Below are 15,789 nucleotides of genomic sequence, written 5' to 3'. Positions count from 1 at the left end.
AGAATTCTGTGTTGAATTCTCTTATACGTAACTAGTTTCATTTGGATGTTCGAAGCTTGTGTTTCACAACCATCTAATAACATGTCAAGAGCTCGAAGACAACCTGAGTATTGTCAATTACACGACTTGAAAGGCGTCGAAATATTAGCCAGAGAGACAGGTTTTCCCTTAAACTAGCATCGCTCCCTTTGTTCGATATCGGAGGGATTAGAGAATAAAGAGTCATCAACACCAAAATAGCTTTATTAAGAGATCAATATTTAATTTCAATGATATTGAATGAAATACGACAAAAACCTATATATTTTTTCAATGTATTTAAAAATGATCTCAGATTGAAGTAGATTGTTTTCAGAATCGATATAAATATTTTATGATACATTTCCTCTTATTTACGCCTCCGTAAATTTTTTAACGTACTCATTCTATAAACCTCGTCGAAAGCTTGAAAAGTGGTTATAAAATGTAGATGAAAACCGAGATTGTTAGTGCCGTGAAAAAATATTATGTTTTTATTAAATCATCATTGGATTAAGAGCATTAAAGGCATATTTCAGTAACAAATAGAAGGAATATATTTGATGTTCTAACTGGAAACTAGAGAATTTAATGAATTCTCGAACTGGAATTAACGTATAGGAAGACTAACAAATGGTGACGGAAATCCAGGAACTGATTTTAAATTCTGTACTGGAAACGAACCAAATATGCATTTAGAATTTATCGAAGCTTTTCAGAAAATAGAAAATAATTGCATGATAACTTTGACGAACGTGAAAATTATAAAACGGTAGACAGTCCCAAGCTTTGCCCCGTTTTGTTAGATATAGACCAGGGGTAGCCAAACTATTGGGGTCCGTGGTCTACTCTCCACATTTACATAATCGAAAGTGGAATACCTTTGGCAGCTTAGCGTACATGTTTATATATTCATTACAAGAAAATTTGGTAAATTATCTAATTTTTCTAAAAAAAAATCAATATTAATATTAACAAAATAAAAATTTGCTGACGAAAATAATAATAGTATTCATATATTACCATCCTATTCACTTCGTTTAGTTGAGATTCGGCGCTGTACATCTGGAACAAGTTTATTATATTGTGGCTGGTACGAGCTTATTGCAATGTTTAAATACGAAATTAAATGTTCATCTGTTAAACTTGGCCGATGTTTGGTTTTTATGGCGTTTATGGTTGAAAAAGCAGATTCGCAATGAATCGTCGATTCAAAGTATGATTTGAAATACAAAATCATTTTGTAAATATTTGGAAACGCTTCCTTAGAAATTGATTCTCGAAAATCAGTATCGCTAGATGCTATGGTTTTAAGAAATATATCTATTGTATCTTAATTAAATAATTCCTTCCTCGACAGTGATTGATGTGGTATCTATTGAATGTCCTATTTTTTCAGATACTCTATCCATGTTGACATTTCCATTAAATGGAAATATCATAAAATTGAAACTTCCAACCTAATTAAGTCGAAATCTTCGAAGTTTTGGTTTGGATTATGGATGCACTCTTCTGCCATGTTCTTGAAGTTTCCCAATTCACGTTTTCTTAATTGAGACGCATACCTTTATCGTTTCTTTGAAAGTTTTCGCTCCTCATGACTCTTAAACATTTATTCTTTCCTCTAATATAGGTTTAGGTCGTTAAGTTTTGCAGTGAACCATTTCTCATCTTTCAATTCAGTAATATGCTTTACTTCCATTTGTTGAAAATTTTTTATTTCTGATAACAGAATACGAAATCTTTTTAATAAGCACAAAGGCTTAGCCACCTTACGTCTGCGATCGAAATTGTTCTCTCTGAAGCCTTTAAAGCGTAAACAGTTGAAAATTTTTATTTTAAATAATTCATTAATTTTGTGTCATGAGTCATAAATTAAATTGTTGATACAAGAGATCAATATCGGGTTTATCTAGCGGACTACCTAAATGTCTTTGCGGTCTACCAGCCTTGGCCCCCTCGGATATAGATGAATGTACCGTGCTTGCGGACCAGCGCAAAAGTTGGGTGCAAGGTTGACTGCTGCAACCGACTACAGGCTGGGATACACATGTCAGAAACGACTCCAATCCAACTCCAGTTCGATTTTGCTCCAAAGTACGGATCGGTGCGGATCGGAAGGGGTGAGCTCTTTCCGATTTCTAGCTCCAGTTCGATGCATTCGCCACTCTCGATTCAATTTAAAATCGCGAAAGGTTCTGTGCGCAAAATATTGCATAAATTTCAGCAACTGCGATTTAGTCTTCATAATGTAACAATTATTAAGTTTAATAGAAATAATAATCAGTGAATAAAACCAAATCGATCTAATTTAGTTTTTAACAAGATTGATTGAATATAATTATTCCGACTATGGTACTAGCCAAAAACAGAGAAATAAATATAACATTCGAATGAGAAATTTCGTAATTAAATCAAAATCGAAAAAAAGACCAGAAAACAGATTTCTCAATTCAATGATTAAACGTATCACCTTCGTCACATTATTTTTATCCATCAAACTCGATTTTTTGATTGATTCTTTGAAACCATATTCAGTTTCCCACCATGCTCTGATGATTTTCAGTTCAACGTTTTCCCTAATTTTTTCCGTTCTATCTTCTGTTTGATCTTCTATTCATTTATATTTTCCCCCTTTATCTCTTCTTTCACATTCTGAATACATATTTCTCTTGGTCTTCATGCGCTTCTTTATCCAAACTTTTTTCTTGGTATTCTATTTTCAGATATCTATCTAATATATATGTCTAAAACATCTCAATTTTGTTTCATATATTTGATGTCCATGACTTTATCTTTAGTTTCTCTCTATATTTTCCATTTTTTATTATATCTTTTCTCTTTGAATTTGTATTGAATTTTTTATCTTGGTACTTTTTTGTCCGAAAGAGTAATGCTTCCATTGTATTAAATAATTTACCTACTTTCTCTTTACATTAAGGTATATATTTCCATTTGTTCGCTTTGTATTCCCTATTTATGAATATTATTAACTTAATCATATGATGCTATCAACATGCTCTCAGTTTTATTTGTATTTATCTCGATATTCTCTGTTTACATTTCTGGATTTGATATTTTTAGGTTATATTGTAGATCTTATCGGATTTTTAAACCAAATAGGCTTTCATTCAACTATTTATTGTGCCATCGGTTACTATTGAGAGAGGTTTATTAGATATCTTTGATAAACACCTGTCTTTGATTAAATTCCTTCAATTCGTTTTTGCTCCAATCTCTATTTTTGTACATTTTATCATTGCTATTGTCTTCAGATCTATATCGCGGTTTTTATCTGATTAGGATGTAAAATATGATCGTTCATTCTATTAGATTCATCGTGAAAGGTCAATTAAAATTCTTGTAGGCAGAATTTTGTGGAATCATACATCTCTTAATCACGACTTTATGACGTGGTGAAAGAAATGTGTAGTCTAAGCAATACCATTTAAGGCGAATCGTGAAATTTATTCATGTCGAAATAACAGATAGTTGCTTTGTGCTAAAGCCGTAACAAAACGGCTAATTTCTTATGTTCTAACTTATTTGGATATGAATAATAATCAACACCGAACTAGATATTGATTTGATCTTGAAAAATAGAGCTGTATCTGTTTGTTTCCGTGGATTTTTTTAATATACCACATCGATTTGGAATATAACCATTTTTTTATGTCTACTTTATTATAATTAATTTTTTGCCTTCACTTGATGAATGTGAGGAGCTACTAAATATCACATTTTAGTATTCAATAATTTTAAGGTGAATTCACCATGATTTTTCAGAATAAATTTTACTTTGATGGAGATTGTCCTTTCAAAGGATATATCACAAATTCATGCTTGTCATTTACAAATTGAGGATTTAATAGGATTTAATTTAATTTAAACAACAGATATCGACTTTTTCACATTCTCGGGTTAAACGTATCTTGCGGTCTAGGGGTACTGTAAACTTTAGGCTAAGGATATATGCAGTATTAGCAAGTAAATAGAGCTCTTGATAGCTAAAATTGTCTTAATTCTTTCACAAACGGGTTGACCAAAAGCAATATCTAATTATCATGGAACTACATCATTTTTTGTATATTTTTGTTTATACAGTTTTGTTAACATATAAAACCAATACCAGCGGACTTTTCTCTCGTAAAAGTTAAGTTATATTTCCGCAAGGGTGACAAATGACCAAAAAAGGTGAGTTCTACTGTGACTTAGAAAATAGAGCAGCTTTGTTTATTCTTGCTTTAAACTAGCTTGATCTGCAGACTTACACTGAGTTCTAAAATCGTGCCTTAGTACCAATTTTACAGCCTAGGATAAAACTGGAGATTAAACTAATATTGAAACTATGGTTTGAACTCTAGTTTAAATCAAGCATAAATGAGATTGATTTATTTTACAGGTCACAGTTAAACAGATGTTTTTTTGCTATATATTAGTCGAAAATATATCCAAAATTTTTTCGACATTTGTTTGTTGTTGAATTGTTTAAGAAAGTTATATAAACAAAAATGAACAAAGAACAAAAAAATCGTGCAATTTCTATGAAGTAGTGCTTTTGGTTAACCTGGTGAAGAGATAAAAAAACGGTAATTTTTTCATTACACCACAACAAATGTAGGAAATAAGTGGGAAAATTTAAGCATTTGCTCTACAACGAATACACTTTTATTTCCCGGTGCATCAACAATGTTAATAATTTCTTCATCATCATCGTCGAGTTTATCAAATATGAAGCGCAAATATTCAATAATTTCACCAAAACCCTTTATAATATCATGAGAATATAAACAATTTGAAAAAGTTAGGTTCGGATCCTTTCTTTCATGTTAAACTGAAGTTTAAACTATCACCAGATAACGTTTGCACCAAAGTTTGTCAATAAAAACCATCTGTAAAACGTGAAAAAACTGTATCTGTAGTTTAAACTGCCAATTGAGGCTCAAACTTTACTAAAAATTCGGCCTTAATCAAAAATTCCTAACGTGAAAGCAGAAAATGTTCCGAACAAAATTTCGGGACCTCAAAAAATCAGACCAGAAAAAGCCTAGAAAATTATCATGTTAAAGAGGCTTTAGTGCTGTTTCTGATTAATTATTGGGAAAACAATCATTTGTTATAGTTCTTCCAACATCAATTACAGTTATATGGGGAGTAACCAATATTTCATAAATACCCGCGACACTCATACCAAATTAAGAAATGAAAAATAATGTTTATCACCCGTACAAAATTCGGTAAACATCGGTAACAAACCGTTAGTCCACGTCGGAAGGCGTATGTACACAATCTCTTCGAAATATTCCTGCAAGAAAGTCTGCGATAAGCAATGGCGTGGCGTGGTGAGATTCATTTAATTCATAAAATTCTTCAAATAAATGGAAATATGGCGTTTTTTAGACCATGGGCGTATAAAGACAATGCTATTGCACAGTGTAGTAAGAATAAAGACAGGTATGAATGTAACAAATAAGATTTAGATATACAAACACAGCGAGTTATTTTAAAGATATTCGAATGTTAAAAAAAAAAACGAAAATAATCTGCAATCTGATAATGCAATCATAATAAGAATTCCTGAATTAACTAGCGTAAATGAATTTTCCATTTATCGAGTGGATTATTCACAGAACCGAAAAACATGTAAAGAAAAACTGAAATCAATTGACAAAGCTATTAAAGGTTTTATATGACAATTTATAGTTTATATTAGTTTATATAAGGAGAACAGGACTGCGACATTAGAAGTAATAAAGCAAAAGGTAGCAAATTATCCAGAATACAATTATACCATTGCGTCAAGTTTTGTCAGCATAACAAAAAACTGAATAAACGGATGGCAAAAACTGAATCGTCAAGGATAGTTCGATGGCGACAAGGTTATTTGCGTTAGATAAAAGACTACCGAAGTTGTAATAAACGAATGGGGTACAAAAAGGGCTCAGTTCACGTCTGGTACCCTGTTTAAACCAAACTCCCTTACAGGCAGGTATATTTTACTCGTCTATTTACTTTTTATAATTCAATATTCAGTTGTAGCAAGTTAACGAGGTATAATAATGATTTCCAAGTAGCACTACAATTAAGTGCATCTGTCTAAATAACGGCGTATAATGCCGTCCAATTTATAATGACTCGATTGTCTTTTAACGAATACTTCTCGCATAAGATATACATACTTTTAAAACAATTTGTAAAAATAATAAATATATAAAATGAGGTATGTATGCTTATGATAGATCAAACAAAATTGTCGGCAAGGGTTTTTATAATCTTCAATTGATATTGGAAGAACTAATACTAATATTCCAAAACAAAAAACAAATATTCTTAACCGTCGACTATATGCACAGCTCACAACTTATTGAAGTGAACCTATTGAATCAGAATTTGTTATTTTTTATTTTGTCTTTTAATATTAAAAATAAAATTTGCAAGATCAGTGTTATATACGTGTTACTATGACCTTCTTATTTACTAAAGGTGTGTATTCTTTAATGTTACATAAAATATATACATAAATAATTAATTGATTAAAAGAAACTATTTTTTAGGTCAATTTTTTAAAATTTAGATCTTAGAACGTTAGATATTTTAAGCAATATGAATGAATAGAAGTCAAAAAATTACTCAAAAGTTTCGGAAATTGGAAACTTTAAGATGACATTTTTATCGAATGTTATAGTTGATTGCAAATACCGAGCCAAGTATTATTTTTGTTTGCTACAAAGATGAATATTCAAAACACAGTTACTTATTCAACGTTGATAATTATTATAAAAACCATTATACACATGAAAAAATTAATAATACCGACATTAATTCGCAATAACAATAATATGGTTCTTATGTTGAGTCATAGTCTGCAACTTCGTCTTTCTGACGCCAGTGTTACAAAGATAGAACGAGTAAATTGAAAAAAGAAATAAAGGTATTTTCATATTTATGGCTTGTTTATTTATATAGCTTCCGAAAACGATACGTTTGTTGAGTATACCAAGAAACATTTATAATGAATTTATACCAGATATATAATGCCGGCGGTTTAGAACACTGTATCTATTTTTCAATACTTAAAGTTATTTGTTCTTTGGAATAAATTACAATTATTGAATCAAACATACAATATGTAGTCCAGTGTACTTAAGAAACTACCATCAACTTTTTTGCATAAAAAATGTTATCTACCAACCCATTTGGAATTAACCATACTTTTATACACTTTTTTAAAAGTTATCCATGGGTGTTGATTGTTTTTATCTCTACTGGATATCTAGTATTATTGAAAAATAGCTTTGATGGAATCAAATTTAGCTTTTGTAAGAAATACTCTACAAAATCATCTACTTTTGACACAAATGAAGCAAACCACACGCAGAAAAACTGAAATATGGGTTACTGTTTAACGAATTTTTCCAATTGAAATCTATAAATCCATTGACATATCTACTAGATAAGCTAACCTAGGATTTTTAAGTAATTTTCCTTAACTGCCTTTTACAATAGTAGAATATGCGTTCTCAATCTCTCAATTTCCGGGGTTTACTCAAACATTTACGTAATTAATAATTTCTTAATTCTCTTTTTACCAGTGCTTGATTTACTATCCTGCTGCTCCCAAAGGTTATTTAATATATGTAGAATTTCCCATAATTTTTGCATATTTATAATATATAAATTTTCGTCATCATTGAGATTTTATTAATGTAAAAGGAATTAACGTGAAATTGATCATGTAAACTTATTTGGCACGTGAAATGAATGGACTATAAAATTGATAACAAGTACAGATTCTAAGTAGAATTTGGAGTTTTTATTATTATTTCTATAATTAGAAGAAGCCCTTGGAAAACCTATTAAAATCTTTAAAGATACTCAAGACCTGGAATGTAGAAATACCTACCATTGAAAGATTATTCCCTAGCCTAATAATTCAGTCCAGCGCTATTTCTTAAGTTGTGATAAGTAACACTACTTGCAAGTTAAACAAAGCCCTTTACCTTCAACCCAGTTAGTTTTACACCTAAGTAAACCTGTTTACCGTTGAAATTGTGAGGCGCATACTTTGTAATTGGTTTTAAATTACGACACTGTCTGATAGAAGAATAATTATGAAAATGATACTGTAGCGTAAAATTTTTTAACAAGACACCATGAAGAAAGAAAGCAAACATGCAATTGATAAATGGTGTAGATTATATGAATATTATACAGGCATTTCTGGGGGACTTGGAATCTTGGCAAAGGGATCTTGCCAATGTACTAATAACACAGGTAAACACTGCTTTTGTCACACGATCTTTGTGATGATTTTTATTATGGTGCATTCTAGTTTCAAAAAATATATATTCTTTTTGACCTCATTTACCTGTGTCTGTTTGAATAACTTAATTTAGGCGACTGTATAACGATTGCGTTTAACTAAGTTACTACTACAGTTTTTGTTATGTGTGTGGATAATTAACTTTTACATCTCAGCGTCGAAAATTTTGCCATTAATAGAAAAGTGCTATTTAGACTATTTCCGTTTCCTGTGCACCACCAAAATAAATCCTGGGTTTCAAATATATGTTATGTAACGTGTGTAAGACATTTGCCTTTTCGTATACCAATAACCTGGACGGAATCAAAAGATCATATAAGTGATTGTTATTTTTGTTTGATTCAAATAAAAGGCGTCACAACCACATAAAGCCGAACTGGCTGTGCTAAAGCCTCCAAATCAAGCAGAAAGTCAGGATTCGGTTTCTAATTCGGAATCTTAGTCAACCCTATAAGGTATCTCAAGAGTGTTATTAACCGTCAACTTCTAAAGAACCGCAGTTATTGATACAAATTGATTTAAACAATTTAGTACGTGAATTGTCTAAAAAACAAGCTGAGCTTTTGGGGTCTAGATTAAGCGACTGGAATTTACTTTCTCATGGTACGAAAATTTTTTATTTTCAACATCGTGGCGATGAAATGAAATCTCACTTTTCTAAAGCAGATGATTTAGTCTATTGTCATAACATTCCTGTAGTGTTGAATTTATTGAATTTTGAATATGATCCAAGTCGCTAGAGATTGTTCAATGAACACTCTAAAAGTTTCTTCTTGAAAAAATTAAATACAGTAAACACCTTTGGAAAATTTGTAGAGATTTCAATGTCATTACTCTTTAGGTTGGGCTACAGCTTGGTTATACAAAATATTGCTGTTTCATTTTCGAATGGGACAGTGACAAAAAATGGCACTAGACAAAGAAAGTATGGTCCAAGCGCGTATCACTTACTTCAGGACAGAAGAATGTTAACAATGATCATTTAGTGAATCCTGAAGACATACTTTTGCATATGAAACACGGCCTAATAAAAAATTTTGAAAAATCTATGCCTTCAGATGGCAGTGATTTTTATACCCGAAAAAGAAATTTCCTAAACTCAACGAGGCAAAAAGCTGAATGATCTGGATAAAGTCGTTTGGAAATGTTTTGTGAATGTTGTCCAACATTTCCTAGGAAACTATAAAGCGTAGAATTACAGACCTGATCAATAAACTTATAATTTCATTGGGATGTAATACGTCTCTAAAAATACAAATCCTATACTCTCATCTGGATTTCTTCCCTGAGAATTTGGGTGCTGTGAGTGACAAACAAAAGATTTCATCAGTCCATTTCCCTAATAGAAAAGCGCTATAGAAAAAAAAAGTTTTGTCTTGAGAGGGACCTACCAGAAGCCAAACATTCACGAAAATCACAGCTGTTTATTGTACATTAAGTGTAAGTGATTTTTGAGCTTTTTTAAAAAATAAATGTCTCAATGTCACAAAGAAACCCGATGTCAATTTTTTGTTCATTAACATATTACTGTTTGGTGGCCATAGTACATTTAAATTTTGGGATAAGTTTTTGTGTAACAAAAAAGATTAAATTTTGTATATACTTTTATTTTTTTTAGTATTGTTTGTTATTTTATCGTTTGATTAGTTCTGGTTAAAACAAATATTAAATAAAATTAAGCCCATCTATATCTACTTTTATTTATTTATCAATTTTATAACTTTTTACACGGAGTTAGCTACAAAGTTCATCTTCATAAATTTCAAAAACTGGATCAATCTAATAGAATAAGGAATTATTTATAAATCATATCAATTATTCATCATTACATCACATTGTAACTTTATATATAGACTCTTGCTAGAAACTGCTGAATCTGGTTAAAAGAGTTTAATGCAGTGCAATTTCCCAAAAACTTAATGTAGGTCTTGAGAAATCTGTTTAGTCTGTTTAGTCCGTTAATTTTGGTTTATCGTATTATTTTTTCATGAATTCTCATTTTTTTCCTCGAGCAATAGTGGGCGAACGCACACACGGTGAACGAATCTCACACAAAAAGAAGCCATTCCAAGTTCATCCAAATTCCAACTATAGAGAGAAAAATGTTCTCTATAATTGAAGCATATCCAATATATAAAAGGATCTCCATCACCCATTATAAAATTACTACGTGCTTGTCTACCTCTCTACGAGTATAATAGAATTTTATTTGGTTATACTTCAAAAATATGAATTTCCCTTTTTGTATGTGTTAGAGCACTAGCTTTGTCTCTTTTCTAATTTAATTTTTTTCCCGTAGCTCAATAGCTGCCAGATTTGGATAGCAAAACGAAGCCCTCAATGACGGTATCTTCATCAACTTACACCATAGTTGATGCCTTAATTCAATTTCTCATCTCTGGCATATAAATTTCTGAATTTTTATTTTACTTTTAACATCATTTTTTATTAGATCGGAGATAAATTTATCTGCTTTATCGAATTTAATTTTTTGGGGGGTGCTTAAAGTTTTTCCACAGTTTCCTTTTATTTTAATTTCTTCACTTGAAAAACTTTTGTTGTCCAATTGAATAGTGATTGTTCACCATATCAGGGTACCAATTATATATACTGAAACCCAAAAACCGCTTACTGGAGAAAAGTCTCCAGTTACAACAGATGTACTCAAGCAAATTAGGGAAGAATTTTTCAGGAATCCTCTGACGCAAGACAAAGGGATTTTGCATAGTTCGTAACAAGAACAATAATTATGATAACGTGAGTAGGTGGTGAGAATATTAAGGTTCAACACGGCCAAAAAGATTTAAGGAATCATAGAAATTACCTGCAAAAGGAAAGCACAATTACAAGAACATCCCCGAGAACTAGGGTGTTTTAGCCCAAGGAGCCTTCGCATTAGTTGACCATTCACCATATTCTTCAGAATTGGCTCCAAACGTTACCGGTTTCCAAAATTTACGTGGTAGATGATTTTTTTGGGATAATGAAATCATATGTGCGGTGAGTCAGTGGTTTGCGATGGTTGAAAAATATTTTTTTCGATAAGCATTGGAAAACTTCGATAATGTTTAATTATATACTGAAATTGGTTATAGCTTGTATATATTGTCAAATCCATACCAGCTTTTCGAAGACTATGTGTGAAAATTCATGACATTTCGATTGGTCAGAAAAAAGTGAAACTATTTTTGTCATTTTCAAAACAAATTCGTGTGTTAATTTATCATTGCTACTTGATGGAAAAAACTGTACCAGCTCAGCAATGGCCTCAAAAGTGTTGTACGGACTCTGTTCCATCGAAAAGAACCAATGAAACAATTGAACGTTCTGGTCGTCCAATTGAGGTAGTAAACCCAGAATATATAAAACAGTTCACAAATTGCTTATACCTAATCGTAAATTAGATTTGTGTGAGATAACTGAGGCCGTAAAGATATCAGGAAACAGTGTGTTTACAATTATTTATGAACATTTGACAACCAGAAAGCTTTTTTCATTACTCACAGTTATTCAAAATCAAAATCATCAACGTGTTGATGATTTAGACCACTGTATACACGTAAGAAATCAGATTTTTTACTTCGATATGTGACAATTGATAAAACATGGACCCATCACTTCACTCCAGTATCAAAACAATCATCATCTGAGTGGACTGCAACCAGTGAACCACGTCCCAAGCGTCCAACAGAATAGCAGTCAGCTGGGAAGGTATTTTGGGATGCTCATGAAATATTGTTCCCAAAAGGGAAAGACAATCAATAGCGAATACTACATAGAGTTGTTGGATCGTTTTAATGCAAAAATCGGCCTCATATGTCGAAGAAAAACCCACCACTTCACCAAGATAACGCACCTATTCACAAGTCGATGGCAACAATGATTAAATTGAACGAACGACACTTCGAATTGTTTCCTCATCCACCGTATAGTCCAGATCTGTCCCCCATTGGCTGCTGGCTATTCGCTGATCTCACAAAATGCCCGTCGGTAAGAAATTCAGCTAAAATCAAGAAGCAAATGCTGCACATGAATCCTATTTGAAGTCAAAAAACAAATCCTTCTACAAGTATGGCATCGAGAAGCTAGAGAAGCGTTGAAATCATTGTATTGTTCTTGAAGGAGATTATACTGATGAATAAAATCGATTTTTAGCAACAGAATGTGTTTTTCTTAGTAAGTCACACGACTTATTGAGTTACATTATAAAAAATAAGTAATTGTCTCACTTATATTTTGTATATAAAGAGTTTTTCTTGGCATTTAAAAAAAATACTATATATCATCTTAATGAATAGTCATTATTTTTTTTACCTTTTTTTAGCATTGTTCCATCTATGTCGTTGTGTAAAATAATAAATATATAAAACTATTGTTAATAAAATGTAAATTTATTTCCCACAATAATGTGTCATGATGAAATATAATTAAACGAATATTATATTCAACAATGAATCTTATCATTTGTCAACTATATATAGACGAAAATGATTTCCTCGTACCTATATGACTGGGTTATTCACCTCTTCTTACGGTAAAACATAATGTACATATGATTTCTAGTGTACACACTTGTCATATCTCAAGTCAGCAGGACATTATTTTGCGAATAACTTTGTATAAAGCGAATGATCAATAAATATTGTATATTATTTGATATCTTATATGAGAGAATTGCATACCTATAAATTTCGGCGAACGAGTTCCTATCTAGCTTCAAAGTATAGTTTGTCCATTAAAGACTTCAATAAAGCGTCAGAATAGAAACCTCTTCGATATATCACTATTAAAACAATCACTTATCACCGTATTTCACTCACTTCCAGTGAAAAAAGGGTTTCCACGATTTTAAGATGTACACAGAACACTGGACCCGGCTGACAGAGTGATATTTTAACTTTTGCGTTGTCAGGTACCCAACTTCTTGGAGATTGTCTCAAGGTGCTGGTAGATCGGTCATGCGCACAACTAACAGTTATTCAACTCTAAGACTGGTTTACAATGCAAAAAGGTAACAGGTGATACATAATATATTTATATATATTTAAAAGTATACAATTGGGAACATAACTAAAATAAGTATTATAATTTTTTGATAAAAATTATGGTATTTAATACAGGGTGTATAGTTAATCAGAAAGGTGCAATTTGAACGAGTTTTGTAATTGAAAGTGAGCATTTTTTGCATAATTTTCCTTTGATTCTTTCTCTTCATTCAGAATTTTGGCTATTTTTCTATTTTTACCAGATTTTTTCATTGGATGAACTAGAATTGAATTCGGAACCTTAAAATTCAATGAATTTTGTTATTGTGTTTATAAATGTATGAATTGGAACGAAATCTTTCCCAGCAACATTATGAGCGTTTTCGAATTAGGAATGTGGCAAAATTAAACACCAATGTGTACTTACTTTAATATATATCGAACTATCGAATACTTAAATATTCATCATCTGGGAAATAATTAGTTACGATTCGGCGGTTTTAAATTGTATAGTTACTTGTAAAAACATAAAATTCATGAATTTCAAAATTCAATATTCAAATTGACGCTTGGTAGAATTCTATTTTCATAAAATGAATTTTTGTCTCTTTGTCCTAATTTTGATATTTACCAAAATATAATCGAAAAAAGATTTCCTATCCAAATTTGAGATTATAATATACGAGAAAAACACAATAATCAATTCAATAATTTTTATAAAATTTATAAAATAGAATTTTAAGTTGTTTTCGAAGCATTTAAATCGTTTTTTCTCCTATAGATTGATATATTTCACGTTTTGTATGCATTTTTATTTTCTATCACACTGATTCCTTAATCTATTTTATATATGTTGGAATGTTTGTCATTAGTAAATAATGTATTGCAATTGTAACAAGGAACGTCGGATATATTCCATTCCATCTTCATTATGTACCATGTCCTTTATGCTATAATTTCATATTTATCACAATAAATTTATAATTATTGAGAAAATCCTCATATATATATAGCAAAGTGCTTTTCTTATTAATATTCATGATCTCTCCTGTTTCTGAATTAATTTTCATGTTTATTTTCTTTTAAATATGTTTCATGTTTATTTTCTTTTAAATATGTTATTCCTGATTTTTTTATCCCTATTGATCTTCTCTAAATGTAAGAGAATCATAGAAATGGTTTTGCATAATATTCCAAGTCCTTTAAAATTAACGAAGCGCGTTTAGATAACCAAGTTATCGTCTTCAGAGGCCGAGAGCAAATAATTTAAATTCATTTTCATTGTGATATGGGTATTTTTTAAAGTTACTATTTCAAGCATATATTAATATCACACGCATTTGGCTTCAAAACGACTTTTATAGCACTTGCCTTTGTGCTGGATGAAAAGTTTTCAACCAATTATTTTGAACATTGCAATTATTTTATTCATAGTAATAATTAAAAATAATTTGTTTCACAGAAACATTTGTAAAAATAACAAAAAAAACATGTTCTCTTGAACCCTGTAAAAAATTCAATTTCCAATTCTTTGATGACGTTTAGAGTCATATAGAAGCAAGAAAATTATTACAATTACAATTAGAAGGGTCTAAAAATTGATTTGATATATCAAGGAAATATGATTTAATAACCCATATATACAGCATTGTGATGTCGAGTAAGAGCTTCTCAGTATTTATTATTTAAAAGACAAGTAATAATGACTAAAAAATATTTATTTTCTCGCGAATCCCTCCACACTTCTTTATGTTTACTTTGTTACGTTTTCTTTCTTTTATTCCCATTATTCCTGTTAAAGTTTTGTTGAATCTTTGTGTTGGTCTCCTTTTTTGTAGTCATTATTTTTCTCTTTTATGCCTTTCTTATAATTTCTTACTGAATTTGCTTCTTCTAATTTACATACAAATAGCATTTCTTGTTATGCTTTTTCTTCTTATTTACTATATGGTTTTACTTCCACTTCAATATTACTAATTCTATCTTATTATACTATTATATTATATTGTTCTCATTATTCCGTAGATTATTCTTCCAATAGACGGGATCTTTTTTCTAAATTCTACATAATAAATAATACGAAGAATCAGAATATGAAAAGTCTTTTGATATTTCTAGAACATCTGTTCCTGAATTACTTCGTTAAAATAAACATTAAAAGCAGGCTTTTGGATAAAATTTATTTGTGAAACAAAAAGTCTTTTGATGTCTACAAAGATAGATTTTTATTACATATGAAAAGGACAGAAAAAAAATATGAAATTCTGTATCTCAATGTATAATAATTGTTCTTCTGAGAACGCAGTATTTATATTGATTTGTCAATTGTAACAATTTTTATTTTCAGATTCATATCTAAGCAGAACAAATCATTACTATTAACTTAGTAGAGTTGTTAGTTTTCGCCTATCTGAGTACTTCTCAGAATGCATAAAACTGATTTGATGGTTCTATACAAAGTAG

The 15,789-nt window shown here is 30.6% G+C and overlaps 1 protein-coding gene across 4 annotated transcripts in view; it reads right to left on the bottom strand.

Moving 5' to 3' along the window:
* Positions 1–15,789, bottom strand: part of LOC130449104 (uncharacterized) — a 294,569-nt gene that overhangs the window by 228,205 nt on the left and 50,575 nt on the right. Inside the window, exon 1 of one of the 4 annotated variants that reach the window (XM_056786778.1) lies at positions 13,024–13,218. The exons of the other annotated variants lie outside the window; for them this stretch is intronic. The gene's annotated coding sequence lies outside the window, so the exon portion shown is untranslated. Of the gene's footprint in view, positions 1–13,023; positions 13,219–15,789 lie in introns of those variants that run through there. 4 annotated transcript variants of the gene reach the window in all.

The sequence above is a fragment of the Diorhabda sublineata genome, chromosome 9 (genome assembly GCF_026230105.1).
Source record: "Diorhabda sublineata isolate icDioSubl1.1 chromosome 9, icDioSubl1.1, whole genome shotgun sequence".
NCBI lineage: Eukaryota > Metazoa > Arthropoda > Insecta > Coleoptera > Chrysomelidae > Diorhabda > Diorhabda sublineata.
This window is presented reverse-complemented; position numbering and strand designations above follow the sequence as displayed.